The following is a 14,652-nucleotide window of genomic DNA, read 5'->3' on the forward strand; positions in this document are numbered from 1 at the left end:
GTGAATTTAACATCACACCAAACATGTAAACAAAATATATAATAAAATCTACACATTAAAATAAGATCCTAGGAATAGGAATAATTAATTTTGGAGTTATAGATTTTAAGATTAAATAGGATATTAATTTTAATGTGACTTTCATGTCAAAACAGTGATACTAGATGATAAACAATAATATTACAAAGTTATAGGAATTAGAATGGATTAATTTGGACTTCATATAAATTTTCTATGAATTAAACAAATTCTAGCATTTATTTTTGCATTAAAATCATTTTCTAATTCCATTTATCTAATTTCCTAACTTCCTGGACTGGACGTACTAATACAGGGAAGAGGAGGGGCCCCTGCGCAAGAATCACAAGACTCAGCGCACAGCCATCGCGGACTGCGAGTTTATTCTTAATAAATCCAGCGGCTTATGTGTTAAATGGGCTAGCGAAGGGTTATCGGAAAGATCTGGCCGCTAGATCTCGCGCGGACGGCCCAGATTAAAACAACCTCCCCGAACCGGTACGCGACTTGATCCGTCCGATACAAGATCGACGGTCCAGGTATTATGAAGATCGCCCAAATCCTACTCCTTCACCCCAAATCGGACGACCTAGATGGCTCCAGGCTAAAATAGTGATGCGCCATGATCCTGGCCGTCGGTTATCGGATCAGGGGCCCATGTGTCATCACCTTCCTCCACATGCCTGAGCGCGGCGACGCTCGAGGCCGCGGTTGTGCCCCCCCCCCCGCCGCCGGAGCTAGCCATTTGGCGACCAGAGACCCGATCCCGACGCTCGACTAGCACAATGCAAACAGGAGGACATAGCGAACCAATTGAGGTACATCATACCGGTGTTGAAGTAGGCGATGACCACTGGCCGCGGTGCAGGCAAATCTGCGGCAAAGGTCGTACTCCGGCGAGAAATTTGCCCGAGCAAACAGTCAGAAGTCCACCCGAAGATGGTGCTCGCGCCTTCCCCGATCGACGGCGACACTCCACAGCCACACGCGGACACCGTAGATACTGCCGGAGTTTACGCCCACAGCTTCCCCTTACCGCCGACCCGTTCACCCCCAGATATTCTCTCACTCGGTCGTGATTGTACGCCAGGGATTGCGGAGATGGAAGAGAAGGCAAGCCGGAACCCCGTTGCATCATATAGGGATGGCACGGTCGAGATGGATCAACGGACTCTCGCGTTTTGTTCACGCGGTGACATCGGCACGAGCTCCACAGATCTCGGCCAGGTTCGGAATGCCGCGAGGAAGTGGGGAGTTCGTTTATACGTTGACGCACTGACCCCACTGGGCAGTGAGACGGTCATGGAGAGCAAGAGTCCGGGCACGCGTGAGGTCTCGGCGGAAGTGATAGTCCTGCGGCGTAGTGAGCGCGAGTTCTGTTACGGCGAAGGGGAAGAAGCTGACAACCTGGGCCCGCCCGCAAGTCGCCACCATGCGCACAACTGGAATGTGGCCCCCACCGGCGGCGCTGAGGGGAGAGGTTGGCGCTAATGGCCCACCTGTCGGCACCAGGTCCAATCCACCCATTTGGGCTGTGCGCATTTGCCTAATGGGCCAAGCACAGAGGGGATTCAGCCCAGAGCGTAGGTAGTTCCCTTCTCTCTTTTTTTCTTTATTTTCTATTCTCTTACCTTTTTCCAAATTTGAAGCATTTAAACCATATTCAAATCCCTGTTTTGAATTTTAGACTCCCAGTGTCAAAATCATTACTACTGTGAATATGACCTCTATTATTTTTAATGTTATTAGTTATTATTTTTCTTGTTATTTATTTATGGGAGGAATAAATGGTTTTATTAAAATCTCCATTCTTATTTTCTATTTTATGATTTATTTGAAATTGGGGATCAAGTTTATGCTTTCCATAAAATGCATCACCCAATAATTATCATCAAGAGATCAACCTTTTCTTTATTAATTTATCAGTTACTTAACTAATTTAAAACTATTGTTTGGAGTACGAGGAGGGAGAATTCTAACAGATTTCAAAGGTCTTTAAAAATTCTCACCGCACTTATTATATATATTTTTATCTCTTCATTTTATTATTTCATAATATATTATTATTTTTTCTACCCAATTTTAGGCCTTACAACTCCGTTTGAATTGACGTTGTCTCCTCCATTATTCATGCGGTGGAGCAACATGTCTTCCCCTTTTTTCTGTTATAGCAATTTATTTTCAGAAGTTTCTGACTTGTGGGTTCTACCGAACCTATGTCACATGTTAATTCTATCCTAGAGTTTTTTTATCCTGTATATATCTGATTTTTTTATCCCGTATATATCTTGATATCTCCATGGGAAAATGGAGACTGAAAGGGGAAAAAAGAGAGAGAGGCAATCTTAAGAATCGAATTGATTTATTATTCAATGATTTTTTTTGCAGGTTGTGAGGTTCTTGATTGAGCGGTCACAAGTCCTGTCACTACAATGGTCGCCATGATGTTGCCATGCTTATGGATCTCGGCGTGCGTGCTCGTGCTGCTTTTGAGCCTGCACCCGCGTGTCCATGCCTTCTACCTCCCCGGTACCTTCATGCACACCTACTCCCCTGGAGAGGTGATGTTAGCACCTAGCTTGGGAGATCAGGAGAAGAAGGTGCTCGGTGGGAGAAGACGTGGAGAAGAAGTAGATGCACGAAGAAGACAGGTTCGTATTGCATATTCTGGTTTTTGGATACCCTTACAACTTGTCCATTGTTTCCTTTATACTCTTCTACGGCCCAGCCCAACTACCAGCTTACACAGCTCATTCGGAGAAACTTACACAGCCCACTCAGTACTAGAATTACGATAGAGGATGCGCGCATGCACACCCCGAGCCAGCTTCTTCCTTGTCGTCCGATGCTATTGCAGTAGCATGAGGAGTCGATAGTAGTAGTGTGCTGACATTCCCCACCGCTTAAAATGTGGCTTGCCCTCAAGCTGCAATCTTGGACAGCATGTATCTTTAAATCCACGCTTCACACTCCTATCCACGTCATGCCAGGAATGAACTTGGCCCATTGAGTGTGTACGTTGGATCACTGCTGTCAACCATGGTTGAAAATCCTTTCTGAACATTCTATTTGGTGCATGAATGACTCGTAGTGAAGATGCTTCAGACTGAAATCATTTGTCATGTTAATGTGATCTCGTAGTCTTCCAGATATTGCCACCAATATTTTAATTTTAGTCTGTGGTTCCATTTGGACATATTCTTCATCAATAGTTGAGTAAAGCTCTTGTTTGGACTGTCGGACAAGACTAAAAACTTCCTCTGCTATTGATGATTTCCCAACTGCTAAACCTACTAAGAAATCCACCACAGGAGCAATAACATCAAAAGCCTCTTTAACCTGCCAGGCTAAATCCCGTGTATGAAGCACAACCAGAGCTTGCATAATAGGTAACACGTAAGCTAGAGTTTTGCCAGCTCCAGTTGGGAAGTTAATACAGATATTCCTCTCAAAGGTGCCAAGACCAATTCTTTCCAGCCAAGCTGCTTCTTGAACTGGACAAAGCGCTTCAATTCCCATTCTCTGTAAAGCCTCTGCCCGTCTAAGCTGGAAAGGGTCTACAACGTCCTGGCATATAATGAGGAATGAGGATGACTCATTACTGTCAGCAAAGATTCCATCACCAAACTTTTCTAGGAACAATTGAACGACTCCATGCCACTTCGGTCTCACATCAGTGGTGTTGTCTGGACTGCTATGAACAGCACCGTGAATTCGGAATGCAGACCAGTTGAAAACACAATCATTTTCCCAGGCCCAGTTGATGATCCTCAACTCATTTTGGAGTGTAGTTGGAAACCAGCGCCAAGTTGAGATATACTGAAAGAATACTAGCAGCCACATAGTCTGATACGCCACTCCACTCATGTAACATTGGCTCTGAATATTCCTAGCTACATGTTTACTCATATTGCAGCTGCCAACAACTTTGCACAAGTTGCATGGATCAAATGCCCACCAAGGAAGCTTTGGCATGATGGAGCCGGCCGCGACCAGAGATTTAATCCATAATACCAAAGCTGCATGCCAGTAAAAAGATGGCCACGGTAGAGGTCTGACTTGAACGCCGTTAGCAGGTATCACCAACTGCATGGGTGGCGGCCATGGTTGCCGGTGCAGCACTGCATCCCAGCCACAACTAAATGGATGCAAGCAAGAACTCTGTATGAGACTGAAGCAATTCCTCAAGCACCTATTGGTTAAGGTGTTGAGAACCATGTCCTTAATCTGAAGGTCAATATGATGTTGGACGAGCCATGCTGCCACGTCTTCTCCATCACAAACAACATCATATTGGAGTGTCCAGTGCCCTTCAATGTGCTTAGCATTCAGAACTGTATTTGTTTCTGCAAGAACCTCAGCAGCATTAAGATCACATACTGAAACATGCATCCCACCAAGTTCTGAATCAATTCCTATGCAACTTGTGCAAAGTTGTTGGCAGCTGCAATATGAGTAAACATGTAGCTGGGAATATTCAGAGCCAATGTTACATGAGTGGAGTGGCGTATCAGACTATGTGGCTGCTAGTATTCTTTCAGTATATCTCAACTTGGCGCTGGTTTCCAACTACACTCCAAAATGAGTTGAGGATCATCAACTGGGCCTGGGAAAATGATTGTGTTTTCAACTGGTCTGCATTCCAGATAGGAACTAGCTCCTTGAGCTTGAACGCGGACGGCTCGGTGACAAACTTGTAGAAGCTGTAGAGACGCAGTTGTGCTTCCTCGGGGATGCTGATACTGGAGGCCGCGACGAAGGCGGATGCAGCGTTGAACTCCCGCTCGTCCAGAAAGTTGAAGTCGCGGCGGTGGAAGTTCACGAACCTCTGCATCGCCATGTAGGACTCGAAGACGAAATCGGCGTCGCCAATGTGCCGGAGCGGGATGCCCAGGTGCACGACGGTGGCCGCGGCGCCCAGACCCCACAACTGCATTGATCTCAGCATTGACTTGGAGAAGCAGCAGATTGACTTCACAGCGTGCCACAGTGTGGTGTTGAAGTGGGCCTGGTTGAGGTCGGAGAGGTGGAGCCGTGCCTCTAGGGGGCGCTCGGCACGATGCTCAGCAGTGAGGGAGGTGGAGTCGATGACGGCGTCGACGATGACGTTGGAGAGGCGCTTCTGCTCGGTGAGCGGAATGAAGGTCTTGAGTTGCTCCCGGTCGACCTCGTCTAGGCTATTGAGCTTGGAGTTGGCTTTGGACGCGGAGGAGTAGCAGGAGGACTGCAGATCCGCGGGCGCGTACTCGTTGTCGCTCCAGGTGGCCTCGACCATGGTGAGCATGCTGCTGGTGACGTCGCGGTTGGGGACCATCGTCGAACACGTGCTGGGCGAGGTGTGGAAAACCTCATCCTCCTCAGTCTCAACCAACTGCAGGATAAATGAAACTGGAGACAGAGCCGTGTCGATGTAAGGGCCGAGCGGAGGCTTGTCCTCGGGTGGAAGCGTGAAGTAGTCGTGTGCGAGGTGCGCCATGTCGGCCACCGTCGTGGCATCCACGCCGTGGTCCACCACCCAGTCCTCGCACACCACAGTCACGCGTGTGCGGATCTCGACCCTTCGCGCGCTGTCGATGCCCATATCTCTCCCTTCCGTAGTCGTAGGGAGGAATGGGACCTGGGTGGGACAGGCTACGCAGCAGGCACGGAGGAAAGAGGACTCCTCGTCGAAGATGGGACCCTCGTCGAAGATGGACGTCACGTCAGCACAGGGCTCCTCGTCGAAGATGGGACCCTCGTTGAAGATGGATGTCTCGTCACAGGGTTCTTCACAGCGCTCGTCCCGGCGGCGCTCGACACCATCGTAGTGTCCGCTGATGCACTCGGACAGGCGCACCTCCATGAGTCGCATTTCGTCGAGCAGCTTGTGGATGGCGACGTCTTGATGCTCCATCACGGAAGATCGGGGTCACCGCGGCACAGCAGCAAGCGGGTCCAGGAGACTGAATCTGATACCAGATGTTAGCACCTAGCTTGGGAGATCAGGAGAAGAAGGTGCTCGGTGGGAGAAGACGTGGAGAAGTAGATGCACGAAGAAGACAGGTTCGTATTGCATATTCTGGTTTTTGGATACCCTTACAACTTGTCCACTGTTTCCTTTATACTCTTCTACGGCCCAGCCCAACTACCAGCTTACACAGCTCATTCGGACAAACTTACACAGCCCACTCAGTACTAGAATTACGATAGAGGATGCGCGCATGCACACCCCGAGCCAGCTTCTTCCTTGTCGTCCGATGCTATTGCAGTAGCTTGAGGAGTCGATAGTAGTAGTGTGCTGACAGGTGATCTCGGCCAAGATCAACTCGCTCACCTCTATCGAGACCGAGCTTCCCTTCAGCTACTACAACTTGCCATACTGCAAGCCACTGGATGGTGTCAAGAAGAGTGCTGAGAACCTTGGTGAGATCCTCATGGGTGACCAGATCGACAACTCTTCATACCGCTTCCAAGTTAATGTCAATGAGTCAGTATATCTTTGCACCACGGACCCGCTCATCAATGAGCAGGCCGAGCTGCTCAAGAGGAGGGCACGAGATCTATACCAGGTCAACATGGTCCTGGACAATTTACCGGTCATGCGGTTCACCGAGCAGAACGACGTGATAATCCAGTGGACTGGGTTCCCAGTTGGGTACAACCTTGGGTACAACCCGATATGGAGCAATGAGGATTATATCATTAACCACCTCAAGTTCAGAGTCTTGGTCCATCAGTACCAGGCGCAGGGCGACGTTGTGGTCACGAGTGAAGATGGTGTTGCAATGGTAGAGTCTGATAGCAAGAGTGGGTTCCAGATTGTTGGGTTTGAGGTCGTGCCTTACAGCGTAAGACGTGATCCTGAGTCCATGTCCAAGCTCAAGATGTATGACAAGGCTGACTCTGTGAATTGCCCGTTGGAGCTTGAGAAATCTCAGGCGATCCGTGAGAATGAGCGGATCACATTTACCTATGAGGTTGAGTATGTCAAGAGCAACATCAACTGGTCGTCGAGGTGGGATGCATATCTGAAGATGGATGGTGCCAAGGTCCACTGGTTCTCGATCATGAACTCGATGATGGTTGTCTTCTTCCCGGCTGGTATCGTGTTTGTCATATTCTTGAGGACGGTTCGAAGGGATCTTACAAGGTATAAGGATATGGACAAGAAGGCACAAGCTCAGATGAACGAGGAGCTCTTAGGATGGAAACTTGTTATTGGGGATGTCTTCAGAGAGCCCAGCTGTTATGGTCGCTTATAACACCCTGAATTTGGAGTATAAAATTTCTTTTCTTATATCCACCAAATTCGGGTGTTTCTTTTTCTTTCTTTCCTTTTCTTTTGCCTAAATGGTGGAGAAATATTTTGTTTTGTATCTATGTGTAAGTGTGTAAGCATAGTAAAATAAAACCTTAGAGGTGCTCTAATTTTTTTGCATCATGCCGAAGCATATTTTTATTCTGTTGGATGAGTGATTTTGTGAAGCATCCATTTAATAAGGAATTCGATTTGAAATGGTGGAGAGAATAGAAAAGAATAAAAGATAGAGAAATAGGAAATAAATAGATAAAAACCCAGCCTTCCCCGTTCCCTCTCGACGAGGCCCAAACCCAGCTTTTCCCCTTTTGCTCAGCGTTGGCCCACGCGTGTGGCCGCGTCCCCTTCTGCTCCCGTGTGGCCTGCCCTGGCCGGCCCAGCGCGCGAGCGCGTGCTCGCCCAGACAGCCCCCTCCTTTTTCCCTCGCTGGCCCACCTAGCGCGCAGCCTACCCCCGCCTCGCGCCTGACCCGGCTGGCCCAGCTGCGCTCCCAGCCCAGCGCTTGCCCCAGCCGCATGCACGCGCTCCCAGCCGCATGCCCCCACGTCGCCTCGCCCCAGCAGCACGTCGCGCACGTCCCTACATGGCACTACAAGAAATCCTTTAGTTTATGACAAATTTGCGATGACGTATTTACAAATCGTCACAAATACAATACCATGTATGACGATTATTGTATTTTGTCACAGATTTACAAGGGGTTTCGATTTACAATGGTGGGCTACAAGGCCCGTAATTTATGACGGAATACTTGAAATCGTCATAATCTGATTGCATGAAACATCATATAATTTTCAATCTATGGTGACGAATTTTAATTTATCACAGTGCGTTAGAGTGTAAGATAGGACCATATAATATTAGATTCATTATATGTTTACTGATTTTTTAGATGAAGAGAAAAATAAAGAAATGAAACTAAAAAAATATATAATATTTTTATGTGCAGATCGAACCAACCTAAAGGAAATTTATTTTAAAAAATAAAAATTAGAGTAAAAAACCAATACACACGTAACATTCTTAAAAAATTAGAGTAAAAAACTATATACATATATAATTTTTTATATGATATGCTTGTCGAATCAACCTATGGGACATTCTTAAAAAATAAAAATTAGAGTATAAAAAACTGAGTTAGAGTAGAGTAAAAAAATAAGTTAGGATTAGAGTATAAAAAACTGAGTTAGAGTAAAAAAATAAGTTAGGATTTGTTGGATTTTGAATCCAGGACCTCATACTATTAGATATGTGCCATAAACCACTACGACATAGAATAGGACATGATGTGATTTTTATGTGCAATTGTATAAATATGTATAATGTTCCTTATGTTGTCTGCCCAGATCCAATCGAGAAGATAATGCCACTGCTTTGTTATTCCGCTCGTTTCTTAGGACCTCGCCCCCAATCCCTTCTCCTTCATGCAGCTACGCGCCACATCGACTTGCACCGTTGTTGCTCGTCCTGCCTAGCTGACGGTCCGGCCAGCATCGCCTCCTGCTCGCGGCCTCGCCCAGCTCCCTCCACCCTCCGGTGAGACGCAGATCTTGGTGCGGCGGGGCACTACGGAGGCAGGGTAGTGCGGTTGTGCGTGTGTTGGTGGTCTGGTTCTAGCAGCCGAGGTACATGCTCCTAGCTCCCCATGGACCAACTTGATTTTGCATGTTTACACACTCTGTTGTTATTGGTAATTTCAGAGCACTGTCATCTATTGTGCTAGGGGCAAAGTCATAAATGCCGCTACCGCATATCCAATTTCACAGCGTGAGCAGGCATCAGTGGCCAAGCTTCTGCAGCCTTCCACATCGATGTGAGTTGCACTATCTCGGCCCCTTATTCTGCACCTCAACAACATTGAACAACCAAGGCATTTTTTTTGTAATTTATTGACTTATACTTGTAATTAGCTTTATTATCTACGAACATACTTGTTAATTTATGTTTCTTTGCATGCTTGTTTAGATGGATAGAAGTTGGGTGCATGCTAGACTATTTTCTCATGAATATATAAATGGCGTCAAAGAATTTATGAGCTTCATTCATGGGAAATTTGTAGAGGATGAAGAAATCTTATGTCCATGTAGTAGATGCCTTAATCAAAAGTACCAACATCAAGCTCTCGTGGAGAGACATATATTGATGAATGGCATGGAAAGTACATATACTCGATGGATTCATCATGGAGAGAACCTTAATGTATATGGTTTGTTAAATGAGTCAGGTATGACTGAGGACAACAGCTATGATGATGGTAATTTGAATGGGTTGTTACAAGACCTAGACAGTGCAGAGAAAGATAAACAAGACAATGAAAATGAGAATGATCCAGAACCTAATGACAAGGAATCATTTTTAAAATCGGTGATGAAAGAGGCTAAGCGTCAACTTTATCCAGGTTGTACGAAATTTTCGAAGTTGTCCTTTGTGGTAAAGCTTCTTTATATGAAGTCATTGTATAGGATATGCAACTCCACATTTTCTGCAATATTAAAACTGTTAGGTGATGCTTTCCCAGAATGCAATACACTACCCAAATCATATTATGAAGCAAAGAGCATTTTAAAGAAATTAGGTCTTGGATATGAATCAATACATGTGTGCTATAATAATTGTGTGCTCTTCAGAAAAGAATATAGCAAGCTTGACAATTGCCCTATTTGTGGTCTCTCAAGATGGGTTGATGTTGAAGGAAAGAAGATTCCACAGAAAGTGTTACGCCATTTTCCGCTGATACCTAGGCTACAGAGGATGTTTGTGAACAAAGAAATAGCAGAACAAGCACAGTGGCACAAGCTGAAGTGAAATCCTAAGGAAAATGAAATGAGTCACCTAGCTGATGGTGAGGCATGGCAAGATTTTGATAGAAAATATCCAAATTTTGCAAAAGATGCTAGAAACCTTAGACTTGGCTTAGCAACTGATGGGTTTAACCCCTTTTCGGAAAAAACACTAAATACAACATGTGGCCTGTACTTGTTGTGCCATACAACCTTTCACCTTGGGCGTGCATGGAGGAGTCAAATTTCATGATGGCTTTACTTATTCCTGGTCCTACATCACCTGGAAAGGACTTCGATATTTTTTAGAGCCTCTTATAGAAGATTTACTTGAGCTTTGGACAGGTGTACCTACTTATGATGCTTGACAAAAATTTAACCTACGTGCTGCAGTTTTATGGTGCATCCACGATTATCCAGCTTTGAGCACTCTTTCAGGGAGTAAAACAAAAGGTTTTTTGCATGTATTCATTGTTACAAGCAACCTCTTTCATACAGCCTAAGGAGCAAAATTGGTTATTTTGGGCATTTTCATTTCCTTCCCGTGGGACATCGCTTGCGCAAAAATAATGAATTTGTTGGTCTTCATGAAAGCAATGACCCCCCAGGTAAATTCTCTATAGAAGAGTTGATGGCTGAATTGGAGAGAGTCAAACATGTTAGGCCTGGGAAGCAACAAGGAAGTAGGAAAAGGAAACATTCTAATTTGGACAAGGATCATGTGGTAATTTGGAGTCGGATGGTTAGTTTATGGAAGTTACCATATTGGAAGAATTTGAAACTGAGACATAATCTTGACACCATGCACATTGAGAAAAACATATGTGAAAACTTGATTGGGACTGTTCTCAATATACTCGGGAAGACAAAGGATACAATTAAAGCTAGGCTTGATCTGAAAGATATGGGTATTAGAAAGGAGTTGCATTTTACCTATGAGGTTGAGTATGTCAAGAGCAACATCAACTGGTCGTCGAGATGGGATGCATATCTGAAGATGGATGGTGCCAAGGTCCACTGGTTCTCAATCATGAACTCGATGATGGTTGTCTTCTTCCTGGCTGGTATCGTGTTTGTCATATTCTTGAGGACGGTTCAAAGGGATCTTACAAGGTATAAGGATATGGACAAGAAGGCACAAGCTCAAATGAACGAGGAGCTCTTAGGATGGAAACTTGTTGTTGGGGATGTCTTCAGAGAGCCCAGCTGTTCAAAGTTGCTGTGTGTTATGGTCGCTTATAACACCCTGAATTTGGGGTATAAAATTTCTTTTCTAATATCCACCAAATTCGGGTGTTACCCTCTCTTTTTCTTGCTTTCCTTTTCTTTTGCCTAAATGGTGGAGAAATATTTTGTTTTGTATCTATGTTGTTGGGGGCCTTCGTCTTCCGAAGGTCCTCAAAAACATGATTTAACAACGTTTCTGGAGTATAATACATGAACAGGTACCTTCAGACTCGGATGAGAACCACAATATGAAGAAGTACAAAGAATGCGAAGGTTGGCGCAGAGCCAAAGCTATGCGCAGGGGACCTTCGGCGTGATAGCAGAAAGGGGAACCGACTTAAAAGGGAAAAGGCTATTCAGGTCTCGATAGATTACTATAGAGTCATTAGCAAATGTAAAGGGCATGAGTGTAATTTTACATGGGCTGCATCCCGTGCCTATAAATAGATGAACAGTGCCACCGTACTGTTCACCTTGACTTGGCATTTGCTTTTGCGTCACGCTTGTACCCTTAACTTCTTTCGAGACGAAGGTACATTTGTAACTTGATGTCATTTCTATTTTCCCATAGTAATGAAATAGAAATGAGCTGATAATATATAATTGTTCATGTTATCTTTTATACTTCATATGATTCTTTCTTCATCATTATATGTTACATCGATGAAGGTATGTCCTTCATAACCTTCATCCGAAGATCATTATATCCTAAGGGAAATAATGCCTCAAAGGACGAAGGGCTTTAACATTTAACGTTTTTGTGTTGCCTTGTTCTTAACTCATAGCATTTGAGAACAAGTCTCCAACATTGGCGCCCACCTCTGGTGAACTCTTTTCGACCACCTTCGGCAAGCACTGACCTTCGTCATGCCACCGAAGAAAGCTTCAGCGATAGGGACTGCCGCTCTGCAGCCGCTGGACCCGAACTAGGAGACCCTTTCTCTTCGAGAGGCCCGAAGCCAGAAGAGGAAGGCCACTAGTCCAACACCCCAGGAGGACGAGTTGGACCAACAAATCAGAAACATGGAGATGCTTCATCAACAAGTACAAAGGAAGAAGGAGAAGATGGCCCGACTAGCCGACCTTCAGAGGCAGATTGACGAAGCCACTGAAGAAGTACGCCATCTTGCTCAAGATGAGCAAGAACGAAGGCCCCAACACAGGGAGCTTCATCAAGAAGGCTTGTTCGATGATGATGGATGGTATGATGATTCTAATCATAGTACCTTTACTTTTGATGATGCTTCTCCCTTGGCAGCAGAATTGCAGGCTATCCCATGGCCCCCATCGTATAAGCCACCTCAGCTTCCGATGTATGATGGGCATTTAGACCCAAAGCAATTTTTGATGAGCTATGAAGCAACCATATCTTCATATGGAGGCAATGCAACTGTCATGGCCAAATCCTTCGTCATGGTAGTTAAGAATGTGGCCCAGACATGGTATTCTTTCTTTCGGCCAGGAACTATCACTTCATGGAAGAAGCTCAAAGACATGCTGGTGACAAGCTTCCAGGGCTTCCAGACGAAGCCAGTCACAGCTCAGGCTCTGTTTCAATGCACGCAAGATCATGAGGAGTATCTCCAAGCATACGTCCGAAGGTTCTTGCGTCTGAGGGCACAAGCGCCTACAGTGCCCAATGAAATTGTCATTGAGGCCATGATCAAGGGGCTTCATCCAGGACCTACTGCCCAGTATTTTGCTAGAAAGCCTCCACATACTTTGGAGAAGTTGCTTCAAAAGATGGATGAATACATCCGCGCCGACAATGACTTTCGTCGAAGAAGGGAAGAAGCTTACAGGTTCTCTGAGATGACCAGGGGCTTCGGAGGGAGAATTCACCCAAGGCACGTCAGATCAATCCACTCCACCTAGAATGACGACAGAGGAAGTCAGCAACAGAGGCCACAATATTCCTCGCAAGCTTCGAGGCAGCAACAAAGCTATCTTTGGCCACCAGCTCCAAGAGGCAGAGGCGCCAGGGGCTTCGGAGGAAGGTTTGGGGATCAGCCCAGAAAAATTTATTGCCTATTCTGTGGTGAGGACAAGGGCCATACTACAAGGATGTGCCATATCACCATTTAGAAACAGAAGGAAATAGCAGAAGTTGCAGCCCAACAGAACCAGCCGAAGCAGGTCATGCACACTGCTTCGTATCACTCACCCTACATACCAGAGTATGTTGGTAACCATCCTACAGCTTCTGTTGCTTCGGCTAGCCAGCCACATGCATCATGGCAACAGCCTCCACCTCCGCCACCACTACAACCTGTGTATTCACGAAACTAGCAGCCAGAAAGGAGCCAACAGATCCGACAGCAGCGAGACTTCAGGGAGGAGTCCGAGGCTCGCACAGTCAACAGTACTGTGCTAGAATCGAAGCATATCTACTGAGAGATATCCTACCCCTGAAACAGTTTTCACATTCATTGCCATTTTCTTTTTTAATAAGGAACAATTATTGAAAACTTAGTTCTCTCGTCATTTTCCATTTCTTGTAATATCTTCGTTCTTGCCATAGTGAAATATATCTTCTCCATAGACTTGCCGAAGTTACAAAAAGTCGTTCTAAGGAACGCGGCATAAGTATCACCGAAGCTACAAAAAGTCATTCTAAGGAACGCAGTGTAAGTTGTTGAAGCTACAAAAAGTCGTTCCTAAGGGAGCGCAGTGTAAGTTTTCTGCTCAAAAGTCGTTCCAAAGGGAATGCAGAGCCAAATACCGCCGAAATATAAGGCGAAGCGCGAAAAGTCAACGCGAATACCGCCGAAATAGAAGGCGAAGAAGTTCAAAAGACGTTCCTAAGGGAATGCAGAACTTACAGCGAAAAGTCAGCACTGATACACCAAAAAATAAGCGGTGAAGCCGAAAAATAAACGACAAAGAGATTGTGTATTCCACTGTGGGGATGTGTGTGTGTCTTCGGCACAAATATCATTTTGCATAGCATAACATCATCACATCATTTCGCATAACATAACATCATACATCATGTTGCATCAATAGCACAAGAAGGGGGTACAATGTTGATCTTCGGAGAATGCTTCGAAAAAGTGAAATTGTGCTAAGGCACAAAATAAGTTTTGAAGAAATACAACTTCATCAGCTATGATATGGAGGAAAAAATTTATTGTTGACGAAGCATTAAAATTTTTGCGACGATTGGAGGATTTTTCACGAAGCATAAAAGCTCTTCTTTACGAAGCATGAAAAGAAGGGAAGGTGTTTTTTCGCCAAAAGCTCAAAAACGGTATGTACATAAAAATTTCATGCATCGCAAAGAAATGAATTACAAAACCATTTACATATTACATTCAAAACCCATGAGCA

At 45.2% G+C, this 14,652-nt stretch overlaps 1 pseudogene; it reads left to right on the forward strand.

Annotated features, from left to right (window-relative positions):
* Positions 1-2,450: 2,450 nt before the first annotated feature.
* LOC103649999 (transmembrane 9 superfamily member 12-like) overlaps positions 2,451-14,652 on the forward strand; it is a 42,929-nt pseudogene continuing 30,727 nt past the window's right edge.

This window comes from Zea mays, chromosome 3 (genome assembly GCF_902167145.1).
Source record: "Zea mays cultivar B73 chromosome 3, Zm-B73-REFERENCE-NAM-5.0, whole genome shotgun sequence".
NCBI classification, from domain to species: Eukaryota; Viridiplantae; Streptophyta; class Magnoliopsida; order Poales; family Poaceae; genus Zea; species Zea mays.